General features: G+C 39.8%; 1 protein-coding gene across 1 annotated transcript in view; it reads right to left on the minus strand.

Annotated features, from left to right (window-relative positions):
- Positions 1 to 17,582, minus strand: part of si:dkey-171c9.3 (uncharacterized) — a 50,639-nt gene extending 33,057 nt beyond the window's left edge. The window contains exon 1 of the mRNA XM_059977141.1: positions 17,541 to 17,582. The gene's annotated coding sequence lies outside the window, so the exon portion shown is untranslated. The remainder of the gene's footprint in view (positions 1 to 17,540) is intronic.
- Positions 17,583 to 18,694: the final 1,112 nt, after the last annotated feature.

An 18,694-nucleotide genomic window follows, 5' to 3' on the forward strand; every position in this document is an offset into this window, starting at 1 on the left:
ACTTCATGATAAGGAAGCATTCAAGAGAAAAAAAAATACTCTAGATCGATTTTTGAAGTAGAACCAAAAATAGATGCTAGGAAAAAAAGTCAGCAGGCCATACAGCATCTCTGGTACTTCCTCCACAGCATTTATGAGAAAGCATTTGAGAGCGAAGTGCCCTGCCTGTCATATATATGCCACGTGGACCATATGTCCGTTTTCTCTCAGAGCCAGTGGCAGACCAAAAGAACTTCACTCTCACTCTGAAAAGGACTCATTCTAGGCAATGAAACCACAGTTGAAACAGAGGTAATCCAGGAAAAGATATGGTTCTGCTTTTTGAGGCTCAGTTCCCAACGTCCAAAGCTCTGCCAAATGTAGAAGAGAACCATGTTTGAAAGTGTCTATGTCAGGTCTGGCATGTCAGTCAGGAGAATATGGCCATAGTTGTGCAACTTAAAGACTATGCACACCATTGTATGTCTCAAGACAACAATCCTATTCTCGCCCAGATTTTTTGTTCTGTAGCCATTGGCTTTTATCCTCGACACCTCTACTTCCTCCAAATGCAGTTAAACCAATTAGTATCTCACAGTCTAGGGGCTGCCATTAGGTTAATGGGTTCGTTTTAGCCATCCTGACTAGATGTCTGAATCTTAGAGCCAAAAGAGAAGGTCTTCCAGTGGTTAGCCTGAGGGAAAGCACCTGAGGGAGTACAGTGGTTGCATTTCCAAGCCTACGCTCTGAAATTAGGGCACAACAGTAGTTCGCTAGATTAAAATTGATTCATATAGCAAGCAAACTTTCCTTTACATGTGATTTTTATTTTCCACTAAGGTTATCCTTAGTTAATTTCTGCATCTCATAAGAAATTGGAGTAGCTCGTCTGCTCCACTAACGGCCAAGATATTTTACCTCTGTGTCATTTCCTACACAACCTCCATATCCCTTAGTTCTCTTAATATCCAGAAATCCATCTATATCGAGTTTAAGTGAACTCAGTGACTGAGACTCCATGATAGTGAATTCCAAAGTTCACCACCTTCTCATCTGAGTTCTTGTTTGGAGACCGGGTCTTCAGATTCTGTACTCCTCATCCAGGGAAACATTTCCCTTGCATCCAGCCTATCAAGCTCTAAGAGTTTTGTAAGTTTCAATGATATCTCTTCTAAACACAACAGAATATAGTTGAGTCCATAGCTCCTCATGTTGCAAATACCTCATCCTTGGCACTTGTCTGGTGAATGTTTGCTGCACTCCCTCTCTATGAGAAGCAAGGAGACCAGCACTGTGCATAATATGCCAGGTGGGGTCTCAACATTGCATTCAACCTCCTAAATTGCTTGCTGCAGCTGCTGTTGGCTTTCTGCAGAATGTGAACAAAGCATCTTTGAACATCAATGCTACTCAGTCTCTCACCATTTAAAAAATACTCTGCTTTTCTGTATACAGCTGAATCAACATCAGATCACAATATATTCCATCTGCCTTGACCTTGTTCTTTCACTCAGCCTCCCTATACTCCTGTGAAGCCTCTTTATATTCTTCCCTGCGTATACAATACCGCCTAGTATTTTTAAATCAAACACAGAAGTGTAACATTTAGTTCCCTTACCCAAATTATCAATATAGATTATGAACAATTCAGGCCCAAACACCAATCCTTGCAGCATTTTAGAGTCATAGCCAACTACAGCATCAAAACAGGCCATTTGGCCCATCCAGTCCATGCCAAACTGTAATTCTGCCTAGACCTGTCAACCTGCACATGGTACATACCACTCCCATCCATGTATTTAACCAAATTTCTCTTAAATATTGAAATTAAATCTGCATCCACCACTTCTACTGGCAGCTTGCTCCACATTCTCACCACCCTCTGAATGTAGTTCCCCCTTAGGTTCCTCTTAAGTATTTCACCTTCCACTCTTAACCAATGCCTTCTCGTTATAGTCTTCCCCAACCTCAGTGGAAAAAGACTGCCTGCAGTTACCTAATCTATACCCCTCAATTTTGTACCCGTCTATCAAATCTCCCCTCATTCTTCTATGTAACGTTTCCTTTACTTTTTAAAAAACTTTTACTTACAAAGCTACATGGCCCAACCACTGTTCTGAGCAGGATTTTTTTAAACTTGGTCTGAAAACTACACAGGCATTTTAAGTATTTTTTAAAATAATATGCATACTGTAACTATTTAGAATGAAAACTGAAAAACACATTCTTCGGATTTTATTTATCAATTGAACAGTATAATAAAATATAGTACACGTTTTGTAAACTTTTTCTAGCTGCATGCCAAAAAAAGACTATGTGCATGGATGCATTTCAGTTATTGCACAGTCTTAGACCCGAGTGGCTGGGAGGCAACAGTGCTTCTACACTCTGGGAAATAAAGCCTTAATGTATTCAACCTTTCACTATAACTCAGGTCCTCAACTCCCATCAAAGTCCTTGTAAATTTTCTCTGTTCTCTTTCCATCTTATTACTTTTCCACTGGTTACAGTCACCCAGTCTAAGAAGGGTCTGATAACTACCACTTTTTGCTTTCTATTTCATAACTGTACTTTATCCCAAATCTGCAAGTCTAATGCATTCTGTTTGTCTGGTTCTCCCTTTTCAGCTTTACTAATCTCATCCTCAACTATCTCGTTTCAAAAATCTATGACTCTGCTAAAAGTAAATGTATTAATAAAATACATACATGTCACCATTTGTTTTCTTGCGGGCATACTCAGTAAATCCAGGAATCATAATAGAATCAATGACCGCACTCTTCAGAACAGACAAATATCCAATGTGCAAAAGATAACAAACTGTGCAAGTCCTTCAACATCATTCCATGTAGGTGGGGAGATGCTCAACTTTACCCGTGAAGGAGCTGCTCGATCTTTTTCTTTCTTTTCATTGTGTTTTGTTATTATATCTTCATTACCAATTCCACCATTTCACGTGCAACTCTGTAGTTCCTGTTGTTAACTTCTGATCCAGAGAAACAAATCCAGAATGCATAGAATTTTGAAAGATGATATTCGAATTGTGTTTCAAACTCTGGGATGTAGATCATTGGGTCCTTGGAATGTATTGGCTTTTATTCCTATTAATTTCTCATACTTATTTGTACTAGCGCTTCTTTGCTTCAGTCACTTATTCTCAAATACCAAGAGAAGTGCTTATAGTAATTTTTTTTATTTGTGCCGTTTTATTCTCACATTCAGTAGTACCCCTCTTTAACCATTTACTGGCTATCCTATGCTCTATAACGCTCCTATTCCTCAGCCATATTGTTATTTCTGGCAGCTTTACATCGAGTAGGTCAAGGGGAACACGAACTTTGGGCTAGGAAGCTAGGGACCGCGGACCTGGAAACTGGGGACGTGGATCGTCGCGGTCATGACTGGGACCCTGGGCTTGGAGTCAGGGAACTTGGATCGCCGCGGACCTTGGGCCTGGAAACTAGGGCCTTGAATCGCCCCAGCCAGAGACGTGGACTCATGGACTTGACACACCGAGTCAGGACTCCGCTTTCAGGTCAGGTATCGAGCCGGGACTCTTCTTCGAGGGCTGGACACGGAACATCGAGCCAGGACTCCCACCTTCAAACTCACCCCTGGCAGTTGAGCTTGCCCGGACCCACCCTGGCGAAGGAAGGCGAATTTGCGATCTGCTTTCAGTACTGAGTTAATAGTGACCTTAAAATCAGCACAGATCCTGGCAGACCCATCCTTCTTGGCCTCTGGGATCACTGGCATTGCCCATGGCATCCACTCAACCTTGGAAAGAAATCCTTCAGCCGCCATGTGATCGAGCTCACTGGCTACTTTCTCACAGCTGGTACAAGGAACCAGATGAACTTTGCAAAACTTGGGAACTGCACTTTCATTTAACACTCTTTTACCCATGATATGTTTGAATTTCCCAGTGCCATCCTTGAACACTCCTGTGGCATCATCCAGTACCTTCCTTAATTCACTTTCAGTTGACTCTATTGCAGGGGCTGTGGCTGGATCTTCAATCAAGTTGAAGCTGTCTCAGCCAATCACATTCCCACAATGCTGGCCCTCCTGTTCTTATCACATACAAGCCCAAAGTGGCTTGTTGGTTGTTGTATATCACTATGATAAATATCATTCCCACAGAAGTTTATCCAGTGCAAATTCTTAATTGAATATCTGTAGGCTTCAGTTCTGTATCTTTGAAATACCATTCATACTCATCTTGTATAATAACAGAAACAGCAAAGGTAGTGTCCTATTCCATTTAATTAATTTGCTCTCCAATTCTGGTGTAAGTCATATTTTTTGCCCCCTGTTAGTTCTCATATTTTAAATCTCAAGGCTACCTAGTACTTTGTCACTCATCATTATGAGATTTTTCATCAACAGCATACAGATTAGTGCTCTTGTTCAAACTGTGACTTGACATTTTAATCTGCTCCTCTTCTTTGTGTAGTCCATTTATTTTTGTCTTCCCAACATGCTCTGTGCATGTGTCCTACTTTGTTGCATTTTCAGCAAGTTCCACTTTTAAATCTGCATTGGTCTGGTGTACATGAGCCCCTGCCACAATGGTAACACAATTTCTTCAGTCAGGCCAGTTTCTCTGTTTGGATGTTGCAATTTTATTCATGGTCAGTTTCATTCCTGACTGCAATTCAATTGCCATCACTATGGTTTCTATTGATACAGCAATTTCAACTGTACTTTTAAATGTGAACTGTGCTTCAGTAAGGAACTGTTTTTGAATGCATTCTTGTAAGATTCCACACCTAAATGACCTCTCAGTGCATCAATAAGCCAAACATTGACTGACAATGCTCAGACAATCTCGTCAATTCAGCCATGTAAGCTGAAATGGACTCCCCTTCTTTTGAAACGCAAAACGTTCTATAATCAACAATTTCAATTTTAAATGTTCCTGCATTAATTTCATGATATCAGGAAAGCTTATTTTGGCTGGTTTGATTGGAGCAGTTAAACTTCTAAGCCATTAAGCCCAATGCACTCACTAAATCAGCACTTGCTTTTCATTGGCTATTTCATTTGCTTGAAAATACTGCTCAGTTTGCTCAGAATACAATATCCAGTTATCTCTTGTGCAATCAAATGTGTATCTTTCTGACGTAGCCAGCCATTTCTGCTTTTATTTTAATTTATGATCATTATCAACCAATACTCACTGTGAATGAACCATGAATTTGTCAGCTTTTTGCCTTTTAAAAAAAAACTTGACTATCTCTGTCCCTTTCTAAAGGAGCACAATTTGTATTGTTCTTTTACATGACCATTGCTCACCGTGCTTTCTTTAACTAAACATCTCAGTGTGCTACAACAGGTAGTTAGTCACCTCGGGTTTGTTTTAAAATTCACTGTTAGATTTCTTTAACTCCAAATCATAAAACTAATAGAAAGAAAAACACAGAAAGACCGGGAGCATGTTTTTGCTTCATTTTCACTTTTGCGAGGCACACACTTATAACATGGTGGCGTGGAAGTGTATGCCATTCACATACTTTTACATGCAACCTGTACTTAATTATTTAAGTGACTAAAGAATGCTTAATCAAACAATATATTTACGATATTACTGACACAGTAAATACACAGACCCAAATGGACTTAGAACAATATGATATTCAGCTGAACCTAGTCCGTTTCTCACCACGACACTGATCTCCAGCTTTATTACCCTACTTTTCTTTTTGTTCCATCCTTTCCAAATGTTGAATTTCCTTGATCAGTCTACTTCCAGCCTCAGTTACCCTGCGGCCATGTTTAGATAATTATAATGACCAAGTTAGTTTTAGTTATGCCATTCTTTGTTGCACTTAAATATAGAACCTTGACATTTTATCTTGCCAGTGATTTGACCCCATTTTCTATTTGACTGTCTATTTAGTTTGATTACTACTTTTCTAACTTTCACTTCCTGTTTGTTCCTCTCCTTCCCAAGTTTCCTTTGTGGTTTCTATTCACCTGCCAAGCTGTTTAAAACTCTCCAGGGAATGAACGAAGCAATTTCAATTCACTAATTAAGTTACTGCTCAAGATTTAACACTTAGTTACGTCTATTCATCAGTGCAACTTGCTCCAAATTTTTGTTTTTTCCCTGGGTAAATCTGGGCAGGCAATTGCTGAGCTCAGTTTATGGCCAAATTGCATGGGGTACAGATGACCATTTCAATGAGGCAAATCTCTGGTGAATCCTTCAGCTGAGATACACCAGGAACAAAGCCTCATTTTGAGAAGTGCTGTGTTCTGGTCTCCATAAGCTCCTAGTAGATTATAAGAAAATGAAGGCAAGGTGACCTATTCCCGTGCCCTTGAGCCTGCCTTGCCATTTAATTAAATCATGGCTTATCTGCTTCAAGTCTCAACTCCATTTCTGCATGGCCCCTAGTCTTCCTAAAATCTATCTGCCTCCGTCATTACTTTGACAATGAGATTAGTATAAGAATGGAGAGCTTACAATCCTGGTTTCAGAAATTCACAGATATCACTGATCAGTCCATTTGCTCCTCTAGAAAATCTAGATGAGAACATAGTTCCTGTAAACCATGAATGTACAAGATCACCAGTGATGCCTCCTATCATATGGCCTCAGACTGGTTTACTGCTGGTCCAAGCCTTCCTGCAAGTGAGTAGGAAATCTGAAAATTCCCATTTAAAAAAACTGTTTGAAACACAAGAAAGGGGCGATTCTTGGTGTTCACAGCATCCACACCAAGTAATCTACAATCTAGCTGCATAAAATTTGCCAATTATTGAGAATGCTTCTTACTAATGTTTGTAAAGGTTGCTTTTTCTCCCCCACTCTATCTTGTAGGTGAACAGCCAATCATTCATTCAGATAAATATAATCGAAAAATCTTACTTATGGTGAACTGTTAGCATTGAATTACTGTTGGCATTGTTAGTGTGAGCTGGACATTTGAAATTTGTACAGGGGTACAAGGAAGCCATGCACCAGAGGATGTGACACCGACAACTGATGTTGCCTCTTCCAGGAAGATGCATAAAATAAGTTGATGTCTCATTAACGTGACTTTCACGTGGGCAATATTGTTTTTGGTCTGTATGGTGTGGAGGAAATGCGTAGGACTATTTGAGCTAATTTTAATTGAAAAATTACTTTTTAGGACATTTTTGATAGTATTCAGGAATTAAAATCACTGACATTTTCATCAGCTGTGGCATACAGTGGCAGTTGTCAGTGTTTTCAGAGGAAATTGAGGGGGGGAGGGCTGCGCTCGTCTGCAGTATGTTTGCCTGTTGACAACTCATCAGTACTGATGTGATGGTGATACTTTGACCCGGGAAGAATAACGCTCTGCATTGGAATTTGTTCCAAGAGTGTTGATGGTGTGTCCACAGATGTTGACTTTGTGCCAGCAACATCTGTCCTGAAAGGTTTACGGTGAGCAGTCTATTGTGTACCCTTTCAGGATAACAATGCAATAGAAATTTCTTTCTTCCCCATGCCCATTTACTTTTTCTACTCTTCTATTTCTCATGTCATTCTGTGGGCTCTAACTCAGTAATGGTTGTTTTTGTTATAGTGCATGCTTAACTATCCTGTTATTTTGCCATGAGTATCATTTGACACCATCTCCTGCCAATTCACAAAAATAGCTATTTCCCCATTCCTGAGAAAACTACTCATTTCAAAGATTTCTAAAGAAATAAAAAAAATCTGTTGCTACTACTTCAAATTAAAAGTACAGTTCTACTAGCATTAGGGAGTTAAATGTCTCCGCATTATATCAGAAATAGCATGTTGTAATTAGAAAGAAGTTCCACATGACTGATCATTATCAGAAAACTCTGTGGAGTCCTGGGGCTGTGTGATAACTCACAAGTGTAATCTTCCCTATCCGGTACTATAAAATGGGATTAAGACTGTGCCTCAGAAGTTCCACATTTCCTGATATTACAGTGATAACCACAGAAAGACCATGCAGGAAATTCAAAAACAGCCCACAGCCTTGTTCACACAGAGCTCAACATGTTGTTTCCAAAGTTCAAAGTAAATTTATTATCAAAGTATATACATGGTATTGCAGGTGCCCGAGATGTCGATGGTTTATTCCTATCCAGAGATGCTGCCTGACCTGCTGAGCTCCTTCTGCACATTTTGTGTATATGTATACACAGCCCTGAGATTCATTTTCTTGTGGGCATTCACAATAAGTTCAAGAAACACAATAGGATCAGTTAAAGACCCCACCCAACAGGGGATGGACAAACAACCAATGTGCAAAAGACAACAAACCGCAATTACAAAAAGAAAAAAAGAAATAATAATTTAAACAAAGAAATATCAAGAACTTGAGATGAAGAGTCCTTCAAACTGAGTCCATAGGTTGTGGGAAAAATGTAGTGATGGGTTGAGTGAAGTTATCCCCTCTGGTTCAAGAGACTGATGGTTGAGGGGGTAATAACTATTCCTGGTGTGAGTCCGGAGGCTCCTGTACCTTCTTCCTGATGGCAGCAGTGAGAAGCAAGCATGTCTTGGGTGGTGAGGGTCATTGGCGGTGGATGCTGCTTTCCTGTGACAGCATTCCATGTAAATATGGTCAATGGTGGCGAGGGCTTTCCCCATGATGGACTATACCAAGGCCATTACTTTCCGTGGGCTTTTCTGTTCAAGAGTATTAATATTGGCACACCACCCATGATGCAACCAGTCAATATGCCCTCTGCCACACATTTATAGAAGTTTGTCAAAGTTTTAGATGACATGCTAAACCTTCGCAAACTTCTAGAGGTGTTGCCATGCCTTCTTCAGAATGGCACTTACATGCTAGACCCAGGACAGATCCAGTAAATGATTTTGGTGCTTTTCTGTGTTCTGTTGACTTAATTCGTCATGGATGCTCTGAGTAGGTGGGGAGAGAATGGAAACAGGAACAACTGAACCAGATTTACCTCATGCATGCACAAATCTGTATTTAGCCAAGATCTTTATGTTATCTGAAAGAATGGGATTGGATTTGTCTTTCCCATTGGACCCGCTCCAAATTCAATTACTCTTTGAACTGGATCCAATTGAAGAAAAGTCACATAACTTTAGCTGAGACCTGATTCTTTACAAAGATTGATTTCAGAAGATATGGAGTTAGACCCATCAACAATTTACTGCAGGGTTTGGCTGAATCTCAAAATAGTTTTTTGGACTTCTCCAAAAGAATCCACAGAAGGACAAATATTTTACCATCCTACAATTTCAGTTCTAATTAGGAGAATAATAAAACAAAAGGTTTAACGTTAAATAAAATACTCCACTAGCCCAACTTTTAAGTTAAGAATGCGTCAGGCAGGCAACTTCATAGGCCCAAGTATTTTTAGGCAAGGACACATAGAAAAGTGAAGAAAGATGGAGACCAGGAATTTCTAGCTGGACTAGGATCAAGTGTGCAACTTCCAGACCATCTATAACAAGGAGAAAAAATTATTACACTGATTACTCAACTATTCTGACATCACCCTTCCATGTTATATCAGCTCACTTCCTTCTTACTAAAGTCAACAGACAATTGATAGAATACTAGGATCGCAAACAAGAGAAAATCTGCAGATGCAGGAAATTAAAGTAATATATGCATAATACTGGAGGAACTCAGCAAGCCAGACAGTATCTATGGAAAGGAGTAAATGTTTTGGGCCAAAGCCCTTCATCTGGACTGGACAGGGGAGATGAGAATTCAGAGTAAGAAGTGGGATTGGTGGTGGTGGGGGGGGGAAACGGAGGAAGAAGTACAAGATATTAGATGATAGCTGAAACCAGGAAAGTGGGAGGGGTGAGGTAAAGAGCTGAAAAGTTGATTGGTGTAAGAGATAAAGGGCTGGAGAAGGGGGAATCTGATAGGAGAGGACAAAAGGCCATGGAAGAAAGGAAAGGTGGAGGAGCATCAGAGGGAGGTGATGGGCTGGTAAGGAGATAAGGTGAGAGAGGGAAATAGGAATGGGGAATGGTGAAGTTGTGGGGGTGGTCCATTAGCTGAAGTTTGAGAAACCAATGTTCATACAATCAGGTTGGATGTCACCCAGATGGAATACAAGTTGTTGCTCCTCCAACTTGAGTGTGGCCTCATCGCGGCAGTAGAGGAGGCCATAGACTGACATGTCAGAATGGGAATGGGAAGAAGAATTGAAATGGGTGGCCACCAGGAGATCCTGCTTCTTCTGGAGGGCAGGGCATAGGTGCTCGGTGAGGTCGTCTCCCAGTCTGCGTTGGATCGCACTGATATACAACAGTCCACATTGGGAGCACCAGATACGATAGATGACCCCAACAGTTTCACAGGTGAAATGTCACCTCACCTAGAAGGACAGTTTGGAGCCATGAATGGTGTGTTACCAGGATGTTTAGGTATTCTGAACTTGCAAATTTTTGTAATGTTGAATGGTAATACAGCTCATCTTGGGTGTTATGATTATATTTAAGATCCTACCTAAACTGTGAGATGGACTTTAAAATAGCCTTGCTAAATCACAGACAAGAAAAAGAACAAACTGCAGAATAATACTTTAAATAATGATAATTTGCAAAAGGTCATTGGACATGCTCAGCTCTGGAAGGGAATGCAGTTTAAACTACATACATACATGTCACAATAAGAACAGATAAACAGCAAGAGACCATGAGACCACAAGAGCCTCTTGAGTTTGCTCCAACTTTTCATCATGGTTGATCCATATGGCTCTCAGTCCTATTCTCCTGCTTTCTCCCTATAACCTTTCACATCCAGATTAATCAAGAATCTATCAACCACTGCCTTTAATACACCCAACAACCTGGCCTCTGCAGATGCCTGGGGCAATGAATTCTACCCTCCTCATCTCCTTTCTAAAAGGATTCCCCTCTATTCTGAGGCTGGGTCACCATAGGAAACACCTTCTCCACATCCACTGTATCAAACCCTTACAGTATTTGATAGGTTTCAGTGAGATCCCTCCCCTCATTTTTCTGAATACCCATGAGTACAGACCCAGATTCATCAAACACTCCTCATATGATCAGCCTTTCAATCCCAAAATCATTTTCATGAAGCTCCCTTCAACCTTCTCCAATGTCAGCACATCCTTTCTTAGATAAGAGGCCAAAAACTGCTCACTATATTAATACTTTATTCCATCTACCACTTCTTTGCCCATTCTTCTAATCTGTCTAAGTCCCTCTGCTTCCTCAGAACTATCTGCCCCTCCACCTATCTTTGCATCATCTGCAAACTTGACAACAAAGCCATGAATTCCATCATCCAAATCATTGCCATATAACATAAAAGGAAGCGGTTGAAACGCAGACCCTTGTGGACCACCACTAGTCACTGACAGCCTACCAGAAAAGGCTCCATTTATTCCCACCCTTTGCCTCCTGCCAATCAGCCAATGCTCTATCCGTGCTTCCAAGTAACCGTAAAACACATAAAGATCAATCGAGTCTATCATCTTCCCAACCACCGAGGTCAGGCTAACTGGCATATAAATTTACTTTCTTCTGTTTCTCTCCCTCCTCAAAGAGCAGAGTGATATTTGCAGTTTTCCAGTCATCTGGAACAACTGCAGAATTGAGTGATTTTTTTTTTCCTTTTCAAGGTTCTTTTGAAGACCCACTTTGCGGAAATGGGACCCACTCTCGGGGCCTCACGACCGGCCACGTTTTGATAGAAACATAGAAAATTGGTGCAGGTGTAGGCCATTTGGCCCTTCGAGCCTGCACCGCCATTCTGTGTGATCATGGCTGATCATCCAACTCAGAACCCTGTACCTGCTTTCTCTCCAGACCCCCTGATCCCTTTAGCCACAAGGGCCGTATCTAACTTCCTCTTAAATATAGCCAATGAACTGGCCTCAACTGTTTCCTGTGGCAGAGAATTCCACAGATTCACCACTCTCTGTGTGAAGAAGTTTTTCCTTATCTCGGTCCTAAAAGTTGATATGAAAAGTTGATATGACGAGTGCGCCTTCAGGGTGCTAAATTTTCGTGGCTCTGGAGGCAGATGGATTCAAGGCCGGTGCTACCTCCAGCAGATCGTAAGCAGTGAGCTGGCTGCTGGCTGTGTGCCCAGAGAGCCAAGTTCTTTGGGCACAGAGCTCAGAAGAAGCAACGCAACAGACTTTTAACACCATACATCAGTGAGTTGCTTTGTTATGTCTCCCCTCTCGCCGTGAAAAGGGGACACCTCAATTTCCGTTATTTGGTGTGTTGAATACCGGGTGAATGAGTAGCCTTTGGGGCACTGCAAGTCTGTGTATTTATTGATGCTTTGCTGCACGCTTGAGTGCTCGGTGGGGGGTGCCGGTGCTTTTTTCTGGTGGGGTGGGGGGCTCATTGCAATGCTGCTGCTTATGTGTGGGAAGGGGGAGTTGATGGGGGGCTTTGGGGTTCTAATATTTAACTGTCTTTCATTCTTTGGGGTACTGTGTTTTCATGGGTGTTGGTAAAGAAGAAGAATTTCAAGATGTATTATTGTATACATTTCTCTGACATGAAATGTCTCTTCTGAAGATCATTACTAATGCCCTCACCATCTCTTCAGCTACGTCTTTCAGAACACTGAGAGTGTCATCCATCTGGTTCAGTGACTTAACTACTTTCACACCGTTCAGCTTCTCAAGCACCTGCTCACTAGTAATAGCAATTGCACTCACCTCTGCCCCCAGACACTCTCAAACTTCCGGCATACTGTTAATTTTTTCTATAGGGAAGACTGTTGCAAAATACTTATTCAGTTCACCTGCCATTTCCTTGTCTCCCATTACTACCTCTCCACTGTCATTTTCCAGCAATCCAATATCCACTCTCACCTCTCTTTTACTCTTTATACAAATGAAAAACTTTTTGGCATCCTGTTGAGACCATGTGGTTAGCAGATTTTAAGATCACTTAAAGTTTGTGAAGGACAGAGGCAGACAAGAGTGCAAGAAGACTACGAGCATTTGATGCTGAAGATAGCAAAGACATGTATAAGGGTTTCAGTAATGGGGGTTGAGTCAGGAGGGCACCAAATAATAGACGAGAAGTAACGTTCATTGTGATCACAACTGGATACACAGCTCTGTTTATGAGGCAACGCAATATTGACCCATCTCTAGCAAACTGCTGGGAAGATTCATGTTCTTGTCAGCTGATCATTCACTGGGATGTTTTTAAATAGTGTAGCTAACTAACATTCACAGACAGCTCACATAAGCTGCTAAAAGTATAGCAACAGCCTGGAGTCAAAGGGAACATACAAGAGGATAGTCTATGGTGGTCAAAATCACTTTGTGTTTTGTTTCCAAGCACAAAGCCCTTTGTTAACCTCAACCTGTGTTGGGAGAGGAACATGGGTGACAACAATTAGGATTTTAATTTACACCACGTTTCCGAATCTGATTAAAAGGTCAGCATTTCCACAACACATTGCAGAATTTGTTTTTGCAAACTAGAGGGAAGCAAAGCCAAATACAACTGACTAAATGGATACACAGAGGCAGGCGTGAAATAATATATACAAATCATTCACATAATGCACACAGGAGATTCAAAGTGTGTGTACAAACATGCATATGTGTATAAGCATAGTAGACACACAACCATAGGAACGTAAAATTTAGCCCTTTGAGCCTGGTCTGTCATGCCTGATCTTCTCCCCCAATGCCATTTTCCAGCACCATTACTGTATCCACTGAGTTCTTTCTTATCAAGAAATCTATGAATCTGTTTAGAATGAATTCAGTGCTCTCTGGAGAGAGAATTCCAACTTTCTGCACTAAAGTCAAATCTCTTCATTGCTATCCTGAATTGCACATCCCTTATCCTGAAACTGCGACCTCTGGTCCCAGAGTCTTCAACCAGGGGCAACTATTTCCCTGCATCCATTGGATCTCTCTAGTAGGTCAACAGCCTTGCCTAACATGCAGTGCAAACTAACCGGTTATGGAGAGATGATATTCTAAATAGTTCTATTTTACTCCCCATCTCCTCATCCAATAATTTTCTCATTCTTGGAGCCTGGCTGGTGAATCTTTGCTGCACTTCCATTAGAAAAAGTATATTTATTTTAGGCAAGGAGACAAAAAAAAAAGTAAATCCATGCCGGCTTTACTCAATCCCACCATTTTTCAGTTGGTTTGGTTGCTACATCCTTCAGGGGAAAAAAGGCATGCCCAGAATCTCAGTGGCAGAGTTTTCAAATGGAAATTCTTGCTCCCTTATTATAGAAAAATTGCAAGAGGCTTTATTTATTTTTCATTGAAATGTCAATTTATTTTGAATTACTATCTCCATGTGCTATGAATAAAAAAGACAACCAAAAAGAAAATCAGGCTTCCACATTTCATGTCTATTAACCTTGCCAGTGAAAGCCAGATTATAGCTTGGAAAGGATAAGGTAAGGTTCAACCTAGGAATATCATACTGCTACAAAAGTCTGCCGGAAAGCTTCAGTAATCTCAAGAAACAATACATCTGGACTTTTGTTCCCTTATTTATTCATCTGTTGTGATTATTAGTAAACTATTTTAATGTTACTGGCTACGAAAATAGCCATGAGGGAATGAAGTGAACAGTTATTGCCCTATAAAGTGATCGGCTGCACAGTGGTTCAACTCGCTTGCCTATTGGTGAACATTGCAGCAGTTTGTTGGGATTTTCCTTGTTCTTCTCTGAACTTTGTGGCACGACGGTAACAAGGCAGAGTTGCAAGCTCGACACTCAACCGAGAAGGGATGGAAAGCGTGCAAGGAGCCAGCCAGATTTGAACCTGGGACCACTTGTCTTGAAGTCAAGCTATACCAAAAAGCCTTAAGATGATAGCCCAATATAAACACTGGGCTTTCCCATTCCAGTATCAATTTTGATGGAACATCAGCTGTGAGGAGAACAACAGAGGGTTTGGGGAATTAAACAGAAACAAATAGGGTAGGTGAATGAGGAGGGGGATAGCAAATGGAATTCAGTATGGAAAATGCAAGGTCATCCACATTCGTAGGAAGTATATGAGTATGGACTTCATATAAATGGTTAGAGATTGCAAAATGTTCACGTCCTTAATTGCTGAAAATTAACATACAAGTGCAACAAGCAGTCAGGACAGCTTTACATAAAGTATTTGAGTACTAGAGTAAAAACATTGTGCTCCAGTTATATAGAGCCTTTGTGAGACCACATCTGCGATATTGTACTGTGTCTCCTATCTGAGAAAGGATAAACTTGCACAAAATGCTGGTTGAACTCTGCAGGCCAGGCAGCATCTACAGAAAAGAGTAAACAGTTCACGTTTTGGGCTAAGAACCTTCATCAGGATAGTCCAGAGGGTCTCAGCCTGAAATATCAACTGTTTACTCTTTTCCATAAATGCTGCCTGGCCTGCTGAATTCCTCCAGCATTTTGTCTGTGATTTCCAGTTTCTGCAGATTTTCTCTTGTAGGATATATTTGCAGCAAAGGGAATAGAACAAAAGGTTCATCAGATTAATTTGTGATAGCAGATTTGCCTTGTGAGGAGAAATTAAGTAGACTGGGTATATATATCACGGATTTTAAAGGATTGAGGTTATCCTGTTGAAAATTATGAGAATTAATAGAGTAGAAGAGGAGATGGATTTTCACTTGGGTGAGGTGTCTATAACCAGCGGTCACACATTCTCAAAATAATGGGTGGCCATTCAAGGTAGAGATGAAGAGAAATTTCTTCATCCAGAGATTCTTGCAGGCTCAGTAAATATTATGTTCAAATTAGAGCTTAACAGATGTGGGATTGGTGTAAGAAAGTGGCACTGTAGTGAAAGATTAGTTGGGAATAATGAAGCAGGCAATGTTAACAGCCTGTATTAATTTCTACTACCAATTCTTTTGGCTTGTTCAATGTGGCAACAGTGATGTAACTTCTAGAATATCAGTGTGCTAACATAACATGTCTTTACACTTCAGTATTAGGCAATAAGATTTCTTTACCAACTTACATTGACCCATTTTAAGTTAAGCAAGAAAGTTTAGTTATAGCATTAATAGATATGATAATTACAATATTCACATCATAATTGCTGTCTATAAGAGGAGAGATGTTTTAATATATTTTGTAATGTAAAAATATTCATAAATATTGCAAAAACATGTTGGTACTTTCATTGCAGTATCAGATTGGGAGAATATTTGTAACCATAAGCATAGAAAAACTCTTACCCCTACTTTGTTTTAGTAACTGCTTTATACCTTGTAACCTAACCGAATGGAATTACAAAGTTCATATTACCAACCAAAAATGTAGCACCAAGAACACTGCTGGAACTTACTTTAAGAAAGTAAAGTTTAAAAAAGGTGATGTTGAAAAATGATCAAAATTCTAATTATGCCACAGATGTCAAACAGCACATTTTTCAATTTAGCTATCAGTTCAATGAAGAAGAACCTCAACACTCAATTATCTAAATGTCTATTGTATTCTATGGATTTGGTTTGTAACCATATCCGTCTTCATGACTTTGGGTGCATGCAGCAAAATATTTCAAAATCTTCCATGTTCCTGGTTAATGTGGTATGTTGTGCAATTACTTTGAACGTTATGGACAGCTATCATGTTGTTAACTGTTTATTATAAGACAATAAATAATATGACATTAGCCTCTCAAATCTTAACCTTCTTGAAAATATTTGTCCTTGCTTTAGATGAAATAACAGGCAAACATCATACAAGTTGCATTCAAGAAAAGTTTACAGTTTCTCATTTTTAAAATGATTTCCTTCCTGTGCCTCTGCACAATACGATGAGTAACTTTTTCAATCAAAATTTATAATTAAAAACTTGTTTCAATGTTATCATTTTAAACTAATACACATTTTAAATATTTTTTAAAAGATAAAGAATGATTTTGCTTAACATGCTTTTGCTTTCAAAGTAGTTTTTACTTATTATTGCATATAATTAAAGTCATTCTCCTTTCTTCAATTTTTGTTCCAATCTATATATATTGGAAGAGATTGTTACCCTCTACCCTTCATACAGTTATCCAATTACTGGGTTAACTGTTTGCATATGGCACACACTTATCCCTCTGAACTACAAGTTTTATTGATAACATGATTGTCCCAAGCTTTTAAATCAAATTAAATAGATTGTTCAATCGTTAGAATGGGCGTGGAAAGGAAAATTTTACTAAAATTAACTTTTAAAGAGAAAAATGATTTGTTAAAAAGCTTTAATGAAAACAGTTAAGGGAGAAACGAGAGCGTGATTCGTGCCTCAAGGCAATTATTTAACTATATAACACAACCGCCGTTTCAGAGCAGAAACTTCTAACACCTGCTTATTCGGCTAGGATGGAGGTTGGCAGCACACTGCTCATGCTTGTGGTAAATGCAAGTCTGTCCCAGCAGAGAGACAAGACGACAATTATACACGAAATGAATTCCAAAATAGGAATGTTAATAAGATAGTTTACAAATTATGATCTTACATTAATTAAACCGGTATTTCTATTATCGTAGAATAAGAACCACAGGAATCATCAATTTATCTTTGAAACCCCATCAATACTCAGTGAGTGTTTTTACAAACGACGGGCGCCTCTTACCTTTGTAGCTCTGGTGCTTTTAAGTAAGATTTCAACTATTGACTAAACTTTTGGTTAAATTGTGTGACAGCGCTGTAGTAGCTCTGAATTTTCGGCGTTTCGTCAATGCTGATTGACAACCAGTTCCTGGGTTTATTCCGCGATTGACAACTGGCCAATTGGCGATTGGTGCTGTGACAGTCACGGTCACCAATGAGAGTAGTGCCGAGTTGGTATCAACAGCATTGGAACCGCCTTCCTTCAAATTGACATCTGTGGTGTATCAAAACGGAACTGGTCGGTTTAAGTTGAGCACAAAATGTTGGACATGTTTTGCTTCAAAATACTCCAGAGATCAGTACGGCTTTTAAAGGGATAGCATATTTCCTGTCTGTTCTTAGTGATGCATTGGTGCAGAGCCTTATCAACACAAAGGCTCAAATAAGGAACTACCGATATTAGCAATATATCGGTAAGTGGAGAAAGAACAGGAACCCCTTTTTAAGCCTACTTTGAATAACAAGAGTATGAGAGATTGTCCCATCAAGCTTCAATCACAAGTGTTGAACTTGTACCTCAATATCTTGACTGCCTCAAATCTATTGATCTAAATCAATCACTCACTTGAGTATATAATACATGTTTTGCAATGCTCTGAATGAAGATATTTTGTTTTGACAGCTGCCTGCCCAGCCTCCTTATTCTGAAAAAGAAAAATATAATGTCTCTTGAGTGTGTTGTCTTTCAATAACAATGCTGGTGAGTCACTTTATCCATTTTTCTGACCCATTTCTGTCTCTGGTGTATCAAAGACTCCATTGGCAGTGCTACCAGAATTTGTAAATCTTATCATTTTAATGGACTGCTCCATCCTATTCTCAAATAAATGTAATTGGACCATTTCTGAATTCATCCATGCCATCCTCAGGAGGCAAACTATTCATTGGCATCTATTATAAACCCTCTGACTCACAACTACCTAGAGAACATATCTTGCCTTTTTGGCTTGTGTAAGGATGCCTTCTGTTTCTCTGATGCACCATCCATTCAGAGACAGCTGAAGGGGAGGAGGGCATTAACGGAAGTTAGAACATTGAACATAGTTTGAACATTGAATTCTCTAACTTCTGTTAATGTTAATGCCCCTCCTCCCCTTCTTACCCCATCCCTGACAT

This window comes from Hypanus sabinus, chromosome 8 (assembly GCF_030144855.1).
Source record: "Hypanus sabinus isolate sHypSab1 chromosome 8, sHypSab1.hap1, whole genome shotgun sequence".
NCBI classification, from domain to species: Eukaryota; Metazoa; Chordata; class Chondrichthyes; order Myliobatiformes; family Dasyatidae; genus Hypanus; species Hypanus sabinus.